Genomic DNA, 20,809 nt, shown 5'->3' with positions numbered 1-20,809 from the left:
TTTAGTAGAGATCCTACAACAGAAACAAAACAAACAAAATTATATTTAAAACTTACAATAGTAATCTACATGCAAATTCTCACTACAGTCCTTGCATTTCTTTCGACATCCTAAAATTATTTTCATAAGTGATGGTGCTCGAGATTGCCAGCTATAGATGTCAATAAAGGCGAGACCACAGCCTACACCTGTACATGTAACTTTATAAAAGTCAAATTGATTGGTTCTCATTTATGATCTATTGGAGGACAGACGTATAGATGACGTCATCAACATTTTTTTGCTTCTTTATCATATAAAACAGCAGACTCCATGTTGTCGTGTGTCTTTTCAGTAAGAGATCACAGAAGACGTCAAAAAATCGGCAAGAACATTAGTGTTTTTTGTTTCATCGTCTCATGTGCCTTTCAGAAGATTAAGAACGGCCACTGTGAAGAGGGATAAACTATTGATTCGATCACCACTGCGAGAAGAGAGCTGGTCCAACGAGGGTGGTTTCTTGATTCAGAAGAAGCGCTCAACTAAAGTTCAATAGTGACTTGCTGAGGTTTGCGTGACCGGGTAAAATTTTTCCTACCCATAACGTAATCCTTACGAGCCTATTACCCCAAGTTTCAGTTATCTTTTGAGTATGTTTGGTCAATGGTTATATATTGTGTCACAACCAGTCACAAGAGAGACCTTCAGACCTCAGAGATCGGTCTCGGATCAAACTTGGTTACCATTTTGTTTCAAAGTACCAATTCAAATCACAGAAATTGGAAGGGGTTCCGTCAGATCACAAGTTTATGTTTGCAACTTCAAGGTAAGCTAGCGTTCTCGGATTTTAATCGCACCGCAACTAGCAAACGTGAACACTGATTGTTTGTTACAAGACAGATTTTTCTCCATTTTCGTTTTTTCTCCCGGCAAAGAGCATATGTATGTTTGAGAAAAATTCGGCATGGCCTGATAATACAATATGTAACAATTGGATTATGGGCTCTAGATTTCTATCCCGTGATAGTTGACTCGGGCTGCGCCCTCGTCAACTATCACGCATAGAAATCGAGAGCGAATAATCTAATTGTTTTAGTATAAATCTACTAGTCTTTCAAAATGGTATCTAAATCCTCTTCACAGAACTTTCGAAAGCGCAAAGGAGCGGTAGCAAGTTTGTTAACAAGCGCAGACTGCTAGGCTACTCATATATCTACTAAACAATTAGATTATGAGCTCTAGATTTCTATCTCGAGCTCATAATCTAATTGTTTAATAGGTAGCGAGTAGCGTAGCCAATCAAAGAACGGCATTCGTGATAGAACGTTAGTAGATTTATACTAATATAAAACATATAGTAAGTACGCAATGCAAACGTTTAGATCTTCGCAATATAAACAGAGGTAAGGCCGTAAATAAAGCACATCGAAAAGCTAAGGGAGATATGGAAGAAACTGAACGTATATTGCACTTTTAAGCTGATTAATGATTCTGTATGCAAACCGAGTGTAGACACATTCATTGCGCTCTGGTGTTTACTGTTAGCTTGCACAGTCTCTTTCGGCTAAAGGGATTGGAATCGTTTGCCAAAATCAATGGAGACTTTTGTTCTACTAAAGAAAACTTTTAATTATTGGATATAGTTCTCGATATAAAGGAATACGTGTAGCAATTATTTAGAATTTCCGTAATATAAACAGAAGAAGGGTACATCCTGAAATCAGTTCCTTGACCGATGAAAACTTATCTGTTTCCTGTGCTCTGAAGATCGGGTGATTGGGTACAACACAATAAACATTCCAGGCCTGTGTTAGGTGTTAGTTTTTTTTTTAGATTTCTGTAAATGACAAAAAACTGAACCAGAAAGGGGAAGAATTAGCAATTGGCACGATCTGATTGCAATCCTCGAGTGAACCGTTTTTACGTGAATGATGTACTTAGGTATTTATTTTTTAATCCTGCAAGTCATGACAGGTTAGACTACGAGCCAAACTTTAAATTTGACACTAAAATAAACAGCAGAATATTCCGGAATATCTTTGCGATTCTATTGCTATTGGCAAGTACCCTGAAAGTTGCGTCTGGCCAATGAGTCGGTCATTTCACACTGAAAAGAGAGAGATATTCAGAAAATTGTAGTTAGAGCGCTGATACTATTAGGCTACTAGAAAGCTGTCAGAGGGAATTGCGTGAATGACGTAATGGTCATTTTAGGTAAATCTTGCATGCCAAGACAAATGCTTGTTTGTTTGTTTGTTTTGTGCCACTCAGCTTCGTTTCAAACGCTTCAGCAACAAGGAAATGAAAAATACTCACGCTGAATAGAAAGCAGAGTATTCGAAAACGTTTAGTAGGTGAACTTTTTCAAACAGCCCTTGGCGAGTAGCCGAGGATTTTGTAAGTGGGGCTGGGACAAAAAACGCTGTAAAACCTGAACCGTGCTCAGCGCGTGCATTTAAAAAGTACAGTCCAGTCTCCAGCTGACCAAGACTGCTGAATAAAAAGGCCAAAGTCTCAACCTGAAATAAAATATTCACACGCGAACTACCGACAAATCTGCGCATTGTTTCATCTTACGCTTCAGAGTTCCTACAGGGGCACGTCACCAGCTATCAAAGTCGTCATAATTAAGCAGGGACCATCGTCTGGATCATGGCCACGAAGGGAGAACAGTCAGCATTTTCAAAACGATTTTTCCAATAGCTGGAAAATGTATAACTGTAAAAATTTCCTTTTTTCTTATCAGAATTGACTTGACTTCTACTTCATAGCAAACTTCCTGATAACTGAATCTGCCAGTTAGCAGACACAACACCCTAATTTGCACACGCACAACAAAACTTATTGGGTGCGAGAAGGTTGAGTAGGGGAGAATTAAACAAGCAAAATTTAACCATTCAGCAGGTACAACCCAGAGGAAATAACCAGTTTCCGTGGGTTTGCCAGCCAGCAAGAAATCGGCTAAGTAACATTTTAAGGAACAGATCCGCTGTGTGCCCCTATTTTATCTTTTATCAATCGGCTCCCACGCAGTCGAGCCGCCCTCAAATTTTCATCGATATATATTTTTTTCCATTTAATTGCCCTATTTTGTCACGATGCTTGTTTACGCGGCTATAAACTCCAGTCTGATACAACTCATTGTGAGTCACATATGTACTTTTGAGAACAATTATACACCCTCCTCTTATTTAGGGCTAACAAGCAACCTACGCGAAAGAAAAGAACTAGTGAAATTCAGGATAGGCAATCACAAACTAAGGATTGAGACTGGTAGATATGATCAAATTCCAAAGACGAATCTCACTTTCTTATATATTGTAATCAATACTCTATTCTAAGAAATAAATTTTATAAAAAAAATAAAACATATCATTCCGACTTTGAAACAATTATCTTCGTTACAAGCCATTGGCGAGCGTATGACTTCTTCAAATCGTTATATTAATATTCAATAAAAAAAACTGAAATTATTTCATCTTCCTTAACTCTACGCTATATTCTACTTTCAAATCAAATCAATATAACTTGATTGCTATATCATAACATTATTATATGATCACGATAATCGTTACCGTTTTAGCTTTAGTTTTAGTTTACAAAAGCTTTTGCAACACTGTATGTAGTTATGGTCATGCAAATAAAGTTAGTTGTTGTTTTACTAGTTCCATACTTAACCAGGTACCATATCTTGCACGAATCTCATACTTACTGAGTTTTTCAGTATTTCTGTTGAGTCGAGAGAATCTCGTTTTCGTCAAGAACTGCAGTCACATCCCTTCTGTTCCTTCAAGTCGAATGAGGTGAGAGCAACTGATGAGAAGGGATTTGAGGTCCTTATTAATCCGGCCAAGCCCGGTACGAGCCCGGATCAATTACTGCATCCCTTAAACAGGGTCAAAGTCCGAGCGACGTACTCTCCGGTAAGTATGAAGAAAGTTTTGGCCTGAACCAGACACATGCATAAAGAAATCTAGTTTGCTTTGCGCTTGTCAATAAAGAAATGAGTAGTAGTTCTTTCCCTCCAGCTCCTTCGTTCATTGTACTTTGTTGGTCTTAGCTGTCGGTATTGCGCGAATGCCCAGAAAGCAATACATTTTTCTACATTCTCTATAATTATATTACTTGTCATTTCTGATCTGTCATGTTTATATCTGACGGTTTTAAAACAAAACAAACAAAAACGTGGAATCTCAATCAGCTTTCTAAACACTCAAAAACGAACAGAATAAGGAAGTAGATAGACAGGAGATCATTAGCGATCGAAACTAATGCGAAATTCTGTTTCCTTTACCTTATCACATTTAACAAGTACAGTCTGTCTCTGAAATATATCCGAGCCTGAGCTGAATCTCTAATAAGGCTATTTTTGTTGCTCTTTAAATGGTTTTTGTCGTTTTGATGGTTTCGATCTCATAGACGCTCAGTCTGAAGGGAAAAGGATTCGGGAAGTTGACTTAAAAGTTTTTGTTCCTTATGTTGAAATATCAACATTTTAATATAGACCACAGAAAGTCGTCTTTATTTCCTCAAACTTAAAACTTCCAAAGAGCCTGCGCATTAGTGAGGGAGTTTAATCCGACGAGCGAAAATAGACTAAATTATTATTCTTCGCCGCTTTTCGCTCCATTCTTTATAGAGTAGCTTTGCTTCTCCCTCTCGCACCATAAAGAAATACGAGAAACAGACTTTTTGACAAGATAATCCTTGCAAGCGTTTATTTGAGAACACCCGGCAAATACGGACTCTGAAATCCAAAGAAAAGTAACAACAACAACAACAACAACAACAACAACAGCAAAGATGTTTCTTTTCTCTCACTACAGTTCGAAAGGGGATTGTGAATCCCAAGAATCAAAACGCAGAGTGGGTTTAAAGGGTAAATTACGTACAGTCACATTACTAAACAGCTGATAAACCGCGCTTCAAGATTGAAAACTTACTTACTTAAACCGTAATCCGCAAGTTGTAGGAAAAATTTGAATTTTGAAACACGGTTTCAAGTTTGGCGATGTGAACTCAACCTGCTACTAATTTCTTCCTCTCTGTTGGTTAATAGTCACTCATGGCGCAGTTATAATTTTCCTGCTTGATGACAGAACTAGTATCATTCCATCCATATCGAAAACTATTACTTTTTCCTGAGGACACAATAAGAGAGCTTACACAACTGTTTATCCATGTGTCCAACCTACAGCAGGCCATGGTTGAGCACAGCCGGGAGTTCTACCGCACCATGGACCATCCTCCTGGCACAAAGCGATTGTTACACAGGTTGTTTCTGTATCATACTGAACTAACATAGTGAGTCTCTATATGTGCTCATTAAAAACTTTGTGTCATTAAATCCTGCTTTTTAGTAGCAAGCAATCTCCCCCCCCCTCTACCCATGTCCAATTCCTACCCTATTCATCCCCCCCCGCCCACCGCCCTCATGCCCACAAACATTACAATGCATGCCCTCGTACATACATGACATGTGACATTGTTTGTTTGTAGACCCATCCCCCACAGTCACGAGACCTTATCTCTTATCCGAATCGACGAAGAAGTCTGTGACGCGAATGATCACTAATGTATTTTTATACTCGTCAAGAGCGATGCAAATGTTATGGAAATCGATTACATGAAATTCTTTAAGAATCCAAAACTTCATTTGACTCATTGCTGTAATAAAATATTCTGCGGTTTTAAGTGCCAGTTTATAGAAAGCATGTCCACTGAGTTTGTTGTATGGCGTTATATTTCATTATTTATATCCTGGGTGCCAGAGGAATTCTTTTCGAGGTCAAAGCGAACGTCGCGCTGGTGCCCAAAACGCTGAGGACGGCCAGCGTGACATCCTCGTGGACCGTGGATTAAAAGTCCTCTGCACCCAGGGTACATTATTTAGAAATACCATTGTTAATAATAATAATAATAATAATAATAATAATAATAATAATAATAATAATAATAATAATAATAATAATAAAATTAAATTAAATTAAAAATTAAAAAATCGATCCCATAAAATCATTGGCAACATCTTTGTCTGTCGTCTTCCAGATTCCTCCTATGTCCAGGTCACGTGAAATTATAAGATGTTCGAACTACAAGAGAATAATGACAGTAATGGGCCACAGTAATGTGTCCTTTCACGTTGAAATCCCTGAACAAGATTGCGCCGGTTATCCCTGGGAAGAATCCCTGGGAAGAATCCCTGGGGAGGAGTACTTGCTATGATCGCAGGCTCGCGAGTTTGTAATCGTTGCCGTATTAGGCCCCACGAAACGTCGCAGACAAGTCAAATGTTCGCAGCGCGAATGATTCAAACAAGCGTAAGGCAGTTGTCTAGTAAGGTAAGGCAGTTAATGCAGGGTTTATCTTGCTTTTTAAGAAATGTAAGATCGCTTAGTTTGCTCAATTAGTAAGAAGTCACACCATGTACAGTTGTGGCGCTGTTCTGTCCTCTTGTACCGAACAACACGCTCCAGCTAACAAACTCAACGATCAAAGAAAATGAGGAAGGTACACGTCAAAGGGAAGGACTCTATGTACATGAGGACACATCTAATTTTCTCTTTCTCTACAATGACCGTTTTCAATTAATTCGCTACTGGTAAGATTGCAATGTCTCGTCTCCGGATCGAGCGGTCCGGGTTTGAGCCCTGGCCGTGGACATTGTGTTGTGTTCTTGGGCAGGACACCTTACTCTCACAGTGCCTCTCTCCACCCAGGTGTATAAATGGGTACCGGCGTACTTAATGCTGGGGTAACCCTGCGATGGACTAGCATCCCGTCCAGGGGGGAGTAGAAATACTCCTAGTCGCTTCATGCTACAGAAACCGGGATAAGCTCCGGCCTGAGGGGCCACTTGGCTCGTATGCAGACTTTAAGATTGCAATGTGGAATGCAGACATATGCAAGATCAACTAAGCCCTTCCCGCCCCCTCACATCTATGCCAATCTCCCCCCCCCCCCCACACCCAAATAAATTTGTACATTCATCTGAAAACATCTTGATAATGCAGTAAGCTACCGTGTGGCTTAATGGAAATTTATGATCTCAATAGTGAGTGAGTTTTAAAAACTTTGCTCTCATGCCTACTTGCTATAATTTATATTACGGACCAATTTCTAATGCTTGGTTGAGAATTCTGAGCAGTTACAGCCGTAAACGGTTACGAACTCGACCACAACTCAAACCAAAGCAAAGAAGGAGAAGCCACTTCTCACTTCTCTGGTGTTTTTAAAAAATTATGTGTAAGCACTAAAATTAATTAATGCACACACAATTTAGCAATACATAAAGAGTACGTTCTTTATAAAATGTTCAAGAAATGAACTATACATGTTCAAGCTCACACCCCTCAGCGGTTGATCCAGGGTTTTTCAAATGGGGGAGGGGGGTTAAGAATGGTCAGGGTAAAATGCAGACTGTGGACTGCTGACTGCAGACTGCAAACCGCAGACTGTGGACCGGTAGGAAAATACAGACTAAAGGTAAAATGCAGACTAGCGCAGACCATGAGTAAAATGCAGACTGCGGACTGTAGACTTTTTAAGTGAATCATGTTACTATTTCCATCATTGAGAGCTAACTGTAAACAGGCTAAATGGAGCATTATTCAGGCTAACCTAAGTGATGTTCAGGCTAACAAGAGTGGTCTTTATTCGAACCAGAGTGATTTTCGGGCAAACTTGAGTGCAGACTTTTCACTATGATTAGCCTGAATAACCCTGTTTTAGAGTCAATACTCGATAATGGAAATAACAAGATATATGTACACTTAAGTCTACATTCTGCCGTCTGCATTTCACCCCTGGTTGATCTGCAGTCTGCATTTTATCCCCGGTCAGCAGTATGCAGTCTGCAGTCTACAGTCTGCATTCTGCACTTTACACTGACCGGGTTGCAGAATCAATGAGGCATGTGCTCAAAATGTTGCAATTTGGAAATTGGAACCTAACTGAAAAATACTAACAATGTCTTTAGTATAAATTATGTATAGTGGGTTACTTGACCAGATTGTTGGCCTTTTTTCTACCATAATAATATTTAGTCTTTTTTCAATCTTACTCTCCCCCTCCCCTAAATCAGCCCCTGATGTGAGCCTGAGAAGAACTCGGTAAAGCATGCACATGACTTAGGCCATCAGTGTTATGTTGATCTAATGCACACTGGAAATGGCCAGTTGTAGAGTTGTAGTTACTGTTTATACTACTTCATGAAAAGTCTAAATTATGTTTCATGCTTCATTTTAAGCCTATCAGTCAGCTCGTAAAGAAAGTCAAAATTGTAGAGGTAGGCCCTAGAGACGGACTGCAGAATGAAAAGGTATGTCAAGCAGTTTGGAATGTTAATTTAGAAGATTTCAAACTTTTTGTGAAAAAGAAGAATTAATGCTTAAAGGCATTTTACACCAGGTAACAGTTTTCACATAATGAAAACCCTGCCATATGCTGCAATATCAGGAGGAGTATTTTTAATCCTCATCCTTGGTGTTTGACCTTACAATGTAAGTAGTCATTTCTCTCATAAGTGACTACCCTTGGTGCAAGACAAAGTGGTTGCTTACGGGAGGTGACTGCTTACATTAGACAAATAGAAACTAATTTGTTTGAATGAATGATTTTTTTTTTCATGTGCAACATTTTTTAGGAAAAGTACTATAGAGTGTACTTGTCAATGTGTCTCTTGTTAATTAAAATCACCTGATTGAAATCTAAACCAAACAAAACCCAGGAAAACAGAGTCAAACATGGGTTGCATATACGTGAAATCTAGACTGTATTATCATTACTCAAAAAAACTTTTGTCACTTCTGCATGAGTAAAGATTTTGTAAAGATCATATGTGATCATGTTGGGTGGTTGCTTAGCGGAAACAGAAAACAAAAGAATACATCAAACTTGTGGCCTAAAAACTGGTCGCAGGCGCTTAAGGAATTTGAGTAGTGGTTGCTTAAGAGAGAGCTCTTGGAACAGTATTTGACTGAGAAACAAAACAGTTATTTACAAAGTGGTTACTTACGGGAGGTGGTTGCTTATGAGATGCGGTCACTAGGAGAGAGTTGGCTGTACTTAAATTCAACTGTAATGCCATTGATTTTGATTGGTAGTTAGATTCAGTACATGGAAGTTTAGAGTGTTTTGGTTTGTGTTTATTGCATTTATTTACACGATCATGGAAAATGTCTAGAAAATATTCTGGGATGACAATAGCAAGGCCAAGTCTGCCAGGCTCAGCAAAGATTGATTTGGCAGATCAAATATTCCAGTCCTTTCAGGTATGAAGGGAAAGACAAGTGACTGTGGTTATAATTGTTCATAACTGCATGATTCATTTTTGTTTGTAGGCAGTTGTAGCAACTGAGACTAAGATCAAGTTGATTGATATGCTATCAGAGACGGCCTTTCATCGATTGAAGCAACCAGTTTTGTATCTCCCAAATGGGTTTCACAGGTATTCAGAATGATTATTAATAGTGATCGAGATGCAGCCATAATAGTGGTAATATTTATGTGTACACCCCTCACCCCTCTCTTGTAACTTCTTATCACCCTCTGCCACTTCTCATTTCTCACTTTTCACCCCTCACCCATCACTGAGCATCTCTCACCCATAACTTCTCAGCCCTTAGCCCTAAGGTCCCCACAACACCCAACACCCCTTACCCCTCATCTCTCACCCTCACCCGTTATCTCTCACCCCTCACCCCTCACCCCTTATCTCTCACCCCTCACCCCTCTCCCCTTATCTGTCACCCCTCACCCCTCATCTCTCATCCCTCACCCCTTACTGAGCATCTCTCAACCCTCAACCCTTACCAACCATCTCTCATCCTTCACCCCTCACCCCTCACCGAGCATTCTCTCACCCCTCATCTCTCACTAAGAATCTCTCACCCCTCACCCCTCACCCCTCACCCTGATTCAAATAAAATTGTTAGGTGTAAACTTTAAGAAGTTTCTTTGTTTACCTTGATATATGTGCTGTGTTGTAGATGGCAGACCATGAGCGAGTCATAAGAGGAATAAACAAGATCTCTGGCATTTCCTACCCAGTGTTCACTCCAAACCTCAAAGGTTTTCAAGCAGCGGTCAGTTGCTACATGAATACTATAGCTTGGTTTAAATAATGCAATAAAGAACTGAAGGTCAACCACCTTTTTCCATGGTCTACATTCCTATAGACCTTAAAATTGAAGTGAAAATGTTCAAAACTCAAATGGAGCCAGTGTTTTGAATGTTTTTTCCTCATAATAAGCCACGGAAACATTTTAAATAGTACCGAGTGTTTATTTAAATTTTAAGTGACATATAGAAACTTTTTGATTGTGTTGGCAAATGACATCACAAAGATCTTCTGAAAATTTTGAAAGTTCCATTATCTTCTCAGTTGTAATACTGCAACAACTCTGGTTTCAGTGCCATTCCTTTACAGCATCAGACAATTTACATGACCAGATGGAAGTCTATTAACAGATTTCACCACTCTTCATTTTTGTAGATAAGTACATTGTACAGTAGTTGGTGATACTTTGTCTTTTTAGCTGGACTGTGGTGTGCAGGAAGTAGCCATCTTTGGTGCCGCTTCAGAGTCCTTCAGTAGGTGAGAAAATGTGGTCAAGGAGTTTTCATTGCGCTGTTCCATGACGTATTGATAATCCTCAGAGAGGATTCCTTGGTTCAAGCCCCACCACCCTGCCAGAAAATTTCACTTAAAACTTTCATCTAAAAATTTTGGCTTGTGGCTCTTGTTTTGTAAATTTTTCAACTTGTGTTGGCAGATGCGTGTTGTGTTTTGTGACCATACAATACATGTGTACATTGTAAGAGTTTGTCCTTTTTTTTTTCTTGATACATCAATTGAAGGTCTTTACTAATAAGATAAATGCAGATGTATACATAAACAATAGCCTCCATTTGGCATGAAAATATGCTCGGATATTTGTCCACGGACATTATCTGTTCTGAGAAGCAAACAAATTTCCAAGAGCGAGGCTTGAGGAAAACTGTGAACGTCGAGGAACAGATAATGTCCAAGGACAAATATCCGAGCATATTTTCAAAGTCAAATGGAGACTATTGTGTTTATTATCCTTCTAATATTTTTCACAACACGTGCAGTTTCGAAAATAGGGGAATATTCTCAGATTTTCCCCAGTTTCAGGTGGTGAATATTCAGTCACGTGACACGTTTAGACCAATCGTGCGCAAGCGAAAATATTTGATGGATTATAAATTGAAATATTTTAATTTGTGACTGTTTCAGGTGTCAAATATCATAAAATCTACAGGGACTGTCAATTGGGATTTTATATGTTTGAATGAGTTTAATAACACATGCTAATGTTACTTTTACATGTAATACCTTTAATTTATGCTTAGAAAGAACATTAACTGCTCCATATCAGAAAGCCTACAAAGGATTGAAGCTGTCTGCAAGGCCGCAAGGAAAAGCAATATTCCTGTAAGAGGGTGAGGTTTTCAATGTAATTTAATGATTGTTCTTATATGTGTACAACGAATGTTTTATAACAATATTGTTTGTTAAATGTTTACCTCTGAATTAAAATGAATTATAATACCATTTGAAGTGAGACATCTTATGTTCTCGTTTCATGTCATATTTTTAGTTTGAACTGTCATTCATCTCCTGCCCTCAGCATTGTAGCCAGTTATGTTGATAGTGGGAGATTACTGGCATTCCAGGCTTGTCGTATTTTGTGGTTTGATGTTATACTGCTCAGTGGTTTCATTGGAAGACAGTTGTTTTGCTGGTTCTTGAAACGTTTATCAGCTCTGAAATCTGCAAGTGATGCAGTATTAATAATATAATTACTTGTCTTAGTTTGTGTTTGGCAAAATATTTATGAAAACATTTCTGAGATTACCTACTGAGTTTTCCATCAGTTCATGAATCCTTGTGGTTTGTGTTATTTGTAGATATGTTTCCTGTGTTGTTGGTTGTCCATACGAGGGATTTATTGCTCCTACGGCTGTGGCAATGGTAAGATTTAAGATCGTTAATTGGCATAATTTTTTTAACATGTATGTCAAACACTTTTATCATGAGCCCCTGGCTCGGGAGACTTGGGCAACCACTCCCCGTGTTCTTGACGTAAAATAAATTACCTTACCTTACCTTACCTTATCTAGCTAAGCCATACTTATGTTTTAGCTATTGATTAATTATCTGTTGTGAGTATGATTATCTTTCATGTTTGGCAATCTTGGCAATCAGGTAAATACATGCCGTCACCTTTCCTGCTCGTCCTATTAGCCACAGAAGGAAACTACAAGTGTACTTTTTTTGGTTTATTTGGCCAGTTCTTTCAGAAACTCCAGTATGTTGTAATACCTGTTACTCCCGAACTTGCAAATACCCATTTATACACCTGAGTGGAGACTCTGAGGCACTGTGAGAGTAAGATACCTTGTCCTCCCCCCCCCCCCCACCACCCAAAAAAAGGTAAAAAAAAAGGTAAAATCGGCGTTGTCCCTGCCGTCGCCGTCGCCGTCGCCGTCGCCGTCGCCATCTGAGTGCAGTTGTTTAAACTCCCAAAAGTTGCTTTCGATCATTCGCTTGCACATCTGTAAATTACATTCATGTTACTATGATCCCAGTCGCTGCATTCTCTGTACTACACCCACGTGCCTTCCTGAAAAAGAACTGCAACTTTAATAATTGTAACCTTCTCTTTCTCGTGCAGGTAACAAAGAGCTTGTTTGACATGGGATGTTATGAAGTGTCTCTTGGTGACACCATTGGTGTTGGAGCACCAGGTTAGATGTCTAGTTAGTAAGTCTCTCTTTATTTGCTGAATTCATGTCTCAATATAGAGAGATCTGAAATTCTACAAAAAAAATTATACACTGATGGCTCTATACTGTTACAACTACCACATCATGCAACCATCAGAGCGGACTTAAGACGCATCTGGGTAGAGCTATGTTGTCAGCAGAACATGACGAACATTATGTTTGTGGCGACATTAGAATTGGAAATCTACTCATGGGTATTGGAGGTTTCTTCTCGGGTGCGTGTGTTAAGATCGGCGGAAGGCTGAACATTGTCCACAACCCCCGGGAGAACTCCCATGTGGAAAGGTCGGGATACTTTCGTCCTGCTTAGGAATATAAATCACGGATTTTGTCCTCTATTGGGGTGTTCAAGACGAAACGCCACAAATGAAAAAACACTGTCATATCTAATTAAAGTGGTATCTTTTAGGAGTCGAATAAAGCTCGAGACACACCTAGATTGCTCTCCTCTGGGGTTTAATTCAAAATTTCCAATAAGCATCCCCGACCTGTTCACATGGGAAATCCCCCGCCCCCGGGGCTGTAACCGCAAACTCGCAAACTATGGAAGAAAATCGTCATGCTCTCAGGGTTCTAACAGTTTACTTCGAACTTTGTATGTTTACTAGGAACAACTCAAGCCATGTTGGAAGGTGTCTTAGACACTGTACCAGTCGACAAGCTGGCCATTCACTGCCATGACACGTATGGCCAAGCTTTGGCTAATATTCTCACAGCCTTGCAAGTTAGTAATAAATACATGCATGTGTGTATGAATGCTTAATGCCCCGTCCAACCTACGCCGGAGGAATTTGAAAACGGAGGTTTCACTCTGAAAACACTGCATAAGTTTTCCGTCCGCACTGAGCCAGAGAAATTTGAAAACGCAACAAAACTCGATCAGTTTGCATTTGTGTTTGAGGAAAACTCGGCCAGGAAAATCACGTGATTCTCGTGACGTCATCGTTTTCGAAAGGCTTCGTTGTCAAAATGTTTTCTGTCCACACTAAAACGCAAAGCCGGCGTTTTTAAAATCCTCCGGTTTGAGGAGCGTTTTCGAAAAGCTCCGTTTTCGTGACAGATTAGTGTAGACAGTAGACCTAACCGTAGACATAAAGCTGGTTTTTCAAATTTCTCCGCCGTAGTGTGGACGGAGCCTAAGAACGGTTTTCAGTTGATTATCGTCAAACCAAAAGCAAAGTAATCACTTTGGCAAATCACAAAGGACCAATCAACGAACCAATCAAAACTCTGAGCAAATACGCGTAGCCGTCGCGAAGCGCGGGAAAAAGTGTGCGAGTGAGCCACGATTGGTTTTGGTTTTACTTTGATTGGCTGAAAAAGTGGCGCGAATTGTTCTAAGGAAATCTCCTAGGGCGGTAATAGGAAGCGAATGTAAGCTAAAAAGACTTTCTTCTCTCAAGTGAAAACCACTCTGACAGCATACAACGTGTTGAGCTGAAAGTCCAGGACGACTTGGCAGTACTTAGTGAGTGTCTAGATCAGTTGTCTAGATCAGTTGTCTATTCTATTCACAGCTGGGTGTCCGGACGGTAGACTCGTCAGTCAGTGGTCTGGGTGGCTGTCCGTACGCGCGCGGTGCATCTGGGAATGTTGCTACTGAAGACGTTGTGTATATGCTACATGGCATGGGCCTTGAAACGGTAAGTCTTCGTTTGAAGGTCCTCATCTCAAGTTTGACTCACTGGGCACTGCGCGGTGTCACTTGCTAATAATTTAGCCACGCAAACTTTCAAGTTTGCTGTCATTTTGGCTCAACTTTCGCACAGCTCTTGTGTCAACCTAGATCCCAGACTCTCTCTCCTAAGAGAGGCAAAGGAGAGCGAGCCTGGGATTGAGGTTGGTCTTTGTCAGTTCATTTCTCCAAAACAAAGTAACAATGACGTAGATTAATGAACACTTGACTTGACACTGCAAGTGAGCAAGTTGAGTTGCAGAGAAATTTGATCGAGTTTAGTAGCAAATCTGGAAAATTTAAAGTGCCAGAGAGATGGGTTGCAATGACAAGATACCAACGGCGTAGGTGACTGTAAAAACTGTTTGCGTACAAAAATTTCGGGTTTTGTTCAAATCGTTTGTTTTTTTTGTTTTTTTGTTTTTTTTTCTTTTTGTCTTGTCAGGTGTTGTTTGGGTGATGTGTAGATTTAGACAGAATTGATGAACAGGCCAATTTCGAGATGATAAAATTCCAACTTGATGCCGAGGCTTATGGGAATAAAACAAAGAAACTAAATGGAAGTTTAGGTTGAGAAATAGCTTCTTTTGTTTTATTCCCCGAAACCTCGGCGCCAAGTTAGAACTGCAATATATCAAAACTCGTGTATTTGAAAGATGTGGGCTAAATATTTCAAGTCGCGCAAATGGCGTAATGATCCCAGACAGAAACTTAGGTCTGTCTTTTTCTTTGCCTATTCTTATTATTTATTGTTTTATTTATGTTTTAAATTATTATTTAGGGAGTAAACTTGGACAAACTTATGGATGCGGGAGACTTCATCTGTAGAGCACTGGAACGAGAGACTGCCTCGAAAGTTGCTCAAACGAGGAGAAAAACTCAAGACACAAAAAGCTGATAAACGTTAAAGACCTCGAGATTGATGATCTGTGTATTGTAATCTTGAAATGTCAATTTTCCTCAGTGACTCGCAAACATTTCTTTGTGTGTGGTACGGACAATTTGTCGGAACAGTGCAGCGTTTCCGTACTCATATTTTCGAGACCAATTTTAGCGTGGAAAAAGTCATCTGAACTGGTAGGCATGAACTGAACCAGTGGCAATGAACCAATATTGACAATATATTTATTGAATTCCGCGTCTGAGAGCGGATGTCGGGAAGAAAAAAAATCACAGTTGGCTGGCCATTTGGAAAAAAAGAAATTTCAAAATGTAAACCTCCATTGTAGAAGATTTTAAAGAAGTTGGGTAAAGCACTTATATATAAACATACGGGCATTACTCATCTTAGGATCAGGGAGTAACAGGCTGAACGTTATATAAGTTCACTGATGTGTCTCGTTGGCAAGGCTTGATTCTAGGCCAGTGTCTTTCTTAATTCATCCCGCTGAAAGACTGAATATCCCGCACTTATTAAAATGAGAAAACGAACCAATCAAATGGTTGGAATTAATCAGCCATGCAGTACGTGGTCGCAAAAAGTGTGCAAATTTGAATTGCAAAAGATGCATCGCTGAAACATTTGCTGCGTTGAATTCCTCGGCCGCACATCTTCCACCACTTTCAAAAATTCGACTAGCAGAAATTTAACTTCGCTTTCTTCAGCAACTTCTAGGAACAAGTACCAAGCTTTCGTTTTTGAGATGTGCTTACGTTTGGAGCCGTTACGAAACACCACCTGCAACAAGAATCTACTCCAAGCAAACCTTGCAAGCACGTGCTTCGAAATAAGATGGTTTTTGCGCCTTGCCTCGGTAAGAACACAAGTTAAAATCAGAGGAAAGAGGAATCTTAGCCTTCTTCCTCGAACGTTCTTTGTGAATAGTTGTAATACTTTCAAAACAATTAGATCTCTTTAAATGTTAGTTAAACCTTGTCCATTTAGAAATGAACGTCGACGTTTAGAACTCTGATATCGGTGAATTCATTCAACCGATAGTGATATTTGTGATAGAAAACTTTCAAAGGCTTGATACTATATATTGAGGTGTTGCTCTCTAAAGTTGACTTTCAAGGACTTCAACATTGTGCGGTCATTCTTTGTACTCGTTCCAATGCAACGAAATGACATGTTCCAAGTTTTTAATATTTATTTCCACCAGGCGAGCTTTATTAGAGAAGGCCGAAAGCTTGCGCATCCCTGAAAAGTATCGGAAATAACTCGTGTCATTTTTGTTAAAATTTTATATCCTTTTTTTTTTTTTTTTTTTTTTTTCCAGGACTGAGAAACGGTAATGAAACCCACAGAGATCCCAGTGGTGTGTTCCACGACACGATTGCTTCAGGTAAGTTGAACCTTTCAGTCACGAGCTCCAAATTTATATTCTCCTCTGACTGTCATACATTTCTTTTAATGTCAGTTCTGAGAATTTAATAGTGCATCAAATCAATATGCTCAAGTTGGAGATAGTTGCTTTTTCTAGTCACCTGTTCGCCTTATGACAATTTGTCGACGTCAACACACACAATCGTGGCCTTGACTTGAGCTTGAATATAGGAATTCAAATATTTTCCTGTTAGTTTCAGAGTTAAGGCCCTCTTCAGCGTTACATATCTTTCATTTAAGCCAAACAAATTGCACTGTAGTTGCGGTTCCTATTTTTGTGTAGTGACTGTGTCTGGCTTCTACGTGGCTCTATGAGGAACCATTTAAAATTAATGAGAGCAATATTGCGCAGAGTGCATTTTGCTGGATACAAAAATGTCTGGGTGGCAACCCCGCTAAGAGACGGACCATTAGAAAAGTGATGGGGTGGGGGATGGGGAGGAGTTTCGGCTTGCACTCTCTCTTTCTTCTTTATCCCTGGGAACGAGGTTGCATAGCTGTCAAGCTTCATTATAACGCAAATTTATTAATTATTATTAGCAACGTGATTTCCGCGTGGTAAACAGATTCTATTTGGATTAATTTCTTACAACGGCTTTTTGTTTACAATACTAAGATAAGTCTTACTGCGCCTTTCACTAACGTGCGGACTCTAAAATTCAAAGTTCAACGGACAAATTCGTTTTTCGCTACCGTCAATCAAATGTTCGGCGGCTCCTCCCAACTTCCGACTACTGCCGAGCACTGTTTCGTTGTCTGAACTGTGCTCAACGATTTGATTACCGCGCGCTCGGCAGTAGTCGGAAGCTGGGAGGAGCCACCGAACACTTGATTGACGATAGCGAAAAACGCATTTGTCGGTTGAGCTTTGAATTTTAGAGTCCGCATGTTATTGAAAGGCGCAGTAAATAATGCACTCGAATATAAAACAATTGCGTACTTTTGCAGAACAAAAACGCGAAAATTTAACCGACTTGTTAGATTCAGAGCCAGTTTGTCTTAACATTGGCTGTTGCTCCTCTAAATACGAAAAGTCGATTTTTTTTCAGAACGACCATTTTGATTCTTGGTGTTTTTGTCGTAGTAAAGCCAGAACGAAAAACGAAAAACTAACTTGCTTTATAATATGAAATTATCGCGTATGCATTGTATTACATTGCAAACAAAATGCAAATTGTTCTGCCACAACAAGTACACGAGTACACTTACAATAATTGAATGACTGTCGATTTCTAGGGTGAAAATTTTGCGTTCAGACCTTTATGTGCATACTTACAATTTGCTCAGTGGAATATGTATTTAGTTGCAGAAATGTTGACCTGGTCTTTTTGTTTTACTTCCTTAGTAACTCCTTGCTGAAGATTCAGATGGACTCTCACTGGTGGATTTTCATGGCTCGTCTTCGACTCTTACTGGACACTAGATGCCTGCAGACATGGAGGTTCTGGATCATGCTTGTGTGGTCTCTGATCTTGATGCGTCGTTTGGTAAAGGATAGTAGTTTAGATTCTTATATCGACAGAAACCGTGACAAGATCGACAATCAATGTCTCCTCCAAAAATCAGTAGAAAGTGACAAGGAAATCTGCAACTAATTGTAATGTCTTGATGTATGGCAAATTCTCACAACTTATGCTAAAAGAATGTATAGGATTTAGTAAAGAGAACTTATACCTCGAACTCGAGACGTAATGACTAAATAAACGCGGATCCATGTTATTGAAAGCACAGACTAATGCTACAACAAATGTCTTGGAAGAAATTGTCGTTTGCTTGAACACTGCAGTCAGCTGAAATTGTCTCTAATCTCGCCAAATTTCTCACTCAATATTTGAATTTCGCATCTTTTCAATTTATAACATGGATTTCTTTGCTCGGCCATGCAACACTTTTTTTTTTTAATTGGGAGAAACTTTCCTTCGCTTGTTTACGGTTGAAATTGTCTTGAATCTCGCCAAATACTTCAATAAATCAGTCAGATTTTAAAAACTAAAAGCTAGCGGTTGAACAGTGTATTTATTGTCGTTTCAATTTGTAATATGGATTTGTTTGGTCGATCATGCGAGTAAATTTTTTTTTTTGGTATGCTTCAGTCCTTAGCACGAGGTCAGTTGGAATTGTCTTGAATCTCGCCAGATTTTGCTGTTCGACTACAGCCAAATTCACCATGCACTAAAACCAATCGGAAAATCCTTCCTATCAGCATTTAAAAAAAATAATAAGTTTGCCTATCAATTGTATATTCTGTGGTTTCAATTTACAACATAGATCCGCATTAGGTCAACTGAATTCACTTTCAAATCCAGAGTAAATGTATACTTGAAACTGATGTAAAAAAGCTACAAGCCAGGTAGAATTTATTTCAATGTTTACCAATAACGTGAAATACTTCTCCGCAAAAATAACAGGATTTCTTTTTCTTTTTTTCACTACTTGTCCGTAGTTTCGATTGCTCTATTTCTTAAAATTAGACATTTTGCGATTTGTTTATGCCAGAATTATTTGTTTTCTGGCGATCTTTGTAATAATTTTACATGTTTCAGACTTAGTGTTTCATAGATTAGCAGTTTCGTCTTACTTATTAGTTTCTACAAACAGTTCTCAGACGTTGCGTTTTTCAGCTCCTTTAATAGCATGAAAACAAATTTATGTTAATCAAACTTGTAAATAATTACATTAATAGTTAAACAATAAAATATTTTAATCACAATTGTTTGTTTATTTTTCTTTCCTCTTTCATTTTACAAAAGAAATATTGCGCTTTTGAAAGGGGACTGGTTACTAGTCAAAATGTAGGTATCTCTTACTATTTTTCACTATGTAGGTTTGCCACAAAGAAAAAAAATCAGAAATCAAACATACTTTTTTGACTTTTGATGGGTCAAATCCGTTGCAAGATTTTTCCCGCCAAAAGACAGTATATTTTTGACTCAAAACCAGACACCATTCAAAAGCGTAGACTTTTTTTTTCTAAGGAGAATTCCCCCCCCCCCCCAAAAAAAAAAGACTTAGTATTTTTCCGACATTTTTTTAGTCCCTTTTAAAAGCGCAATATCATTTACTGAGAACATTTTCCCGCCAAAAGACAGTATATTTTTGACTCACAACCAGACACCATTCAAAATCGGAGACTTTTTTTTCTAAGGAGAATTTTCCCACCAAAAGACTTGCTTCGCTCTTTGGTGATCCACTGAGTTTTCTGAAAGGAAAAATCAAATATGACTTTAGTGAGTCGCGAGTCATTTTCAGTGCATACTGTTTTGAGTCAAACGGTTACAGTTTGCTACTCTCCTAGTTACAAGAAACGTGACTTTCAGCTTGGTGAAATTACAATCCATGAGAAGATTAATATTTCTACTGACTAGAATCGATGCTATTTTTGGCAATCTTTTGTCCTTTAACAGTTCCAAAATTTATAACGCAACATCTATTCTTGGCATTTCATATTATCGTAACGCATTGAAAACAATATTGCGAAGTTTTGTACTAAATTTTAAAGCTATTGAATTACAACGTGAACTAGCGCCTGGTTAATTTTGCGAATTTGATAGCCTTTGAATGTGAAAATCCTTTTTGATCAACAAAATCTCTTTAGAGCAACGGAAGAAATCATCGAGTTAAAGTTGGAGCGAAATCTTGAAGACCCGAGGGGTTAATCTAGCCTTGTTACTGCAAAAGCCTCTTTACAGCAAAACAGTGAAAATTCATGAAAGCATTCTTAAGTATTCGCCAAATTGGTATTATAGATATTGCAAACGTGTAGAGCTTATGAATTTCAGAAAAAAAAAATCAAGCGGTTGAGCCTAAACAAATTCTGCATGTGCTAGTTTCACCTGGATTAAAATCTTCGCAAAATACCTTTCCGAACTACAGTACATTGAACTGTCAAAATGCAAAATTGTAAGGTTAATTTCTTGCGTATTTTTTTTTTGGAGTAAATCACTCGTTCTCCAATCACTGAAAGGAGAATTTGAAAGGATTGTAGCTTGGTTCCAGATAAAATGTTTTCATTGTCT

The 20,809-nt window shown here is 38.8% G+C and overlaps 1 pseudogene across 1 annotated transcript; it reads left to right on the top strand.

The window, feature by feature from the left end:
* The first annotated feature begins 6 nt into the window (after nucleotides 1–6).
* LOC145494005 (hydroxymethylglutaryl-CoA lyase, mitochondrial-like) lies at nucleotides 7–19,925 on the top strand (annotated as a pseudogene). The gene is made up of 13 exons (XR_014050208.1): nucleotides 7–805; nucleotides 8,228–8,299; nucleotides 9,321–9,427; nucleotides 9,969–10,064; nucleotides 10,518–10,576; nucleotides 11,356–11,445; nucleotides 11,914–11,977; nucleotides 12,681–12,753; nucleotides 13,401–13,516; nucleotides 14,310–14,435; nucleotides 15,249–16,221; nucleotides 16,687–16,752; nucleotides 18,139–19,925. The product of XR_014050208.1 is annotated as a hydroxymethylglutaryl-CoA lyase, mitochondrial-like (transcript).
* The last annotated feature ends 884 nt before the right edge of the window (nucleotides 19,926–20,809 follow it).

This window comes from Orbicella franksi, chromosome 8, assembly GCF_964199315.1.
Source record: "Orbicella franksi chromosome 8, jaOrbFran1.1, whole genome shotgun sequence".
NCBI lineage: Eukaryota > Metazoa > Cnidaria > Anthozoa > Scleractinia > Merulinidae > Orbicella > Orbicella franksi.
Note: the sequence above shows the minus strand (reverse complement) of the source record. Positions and strands in the feature narration are given on the sequence as shown.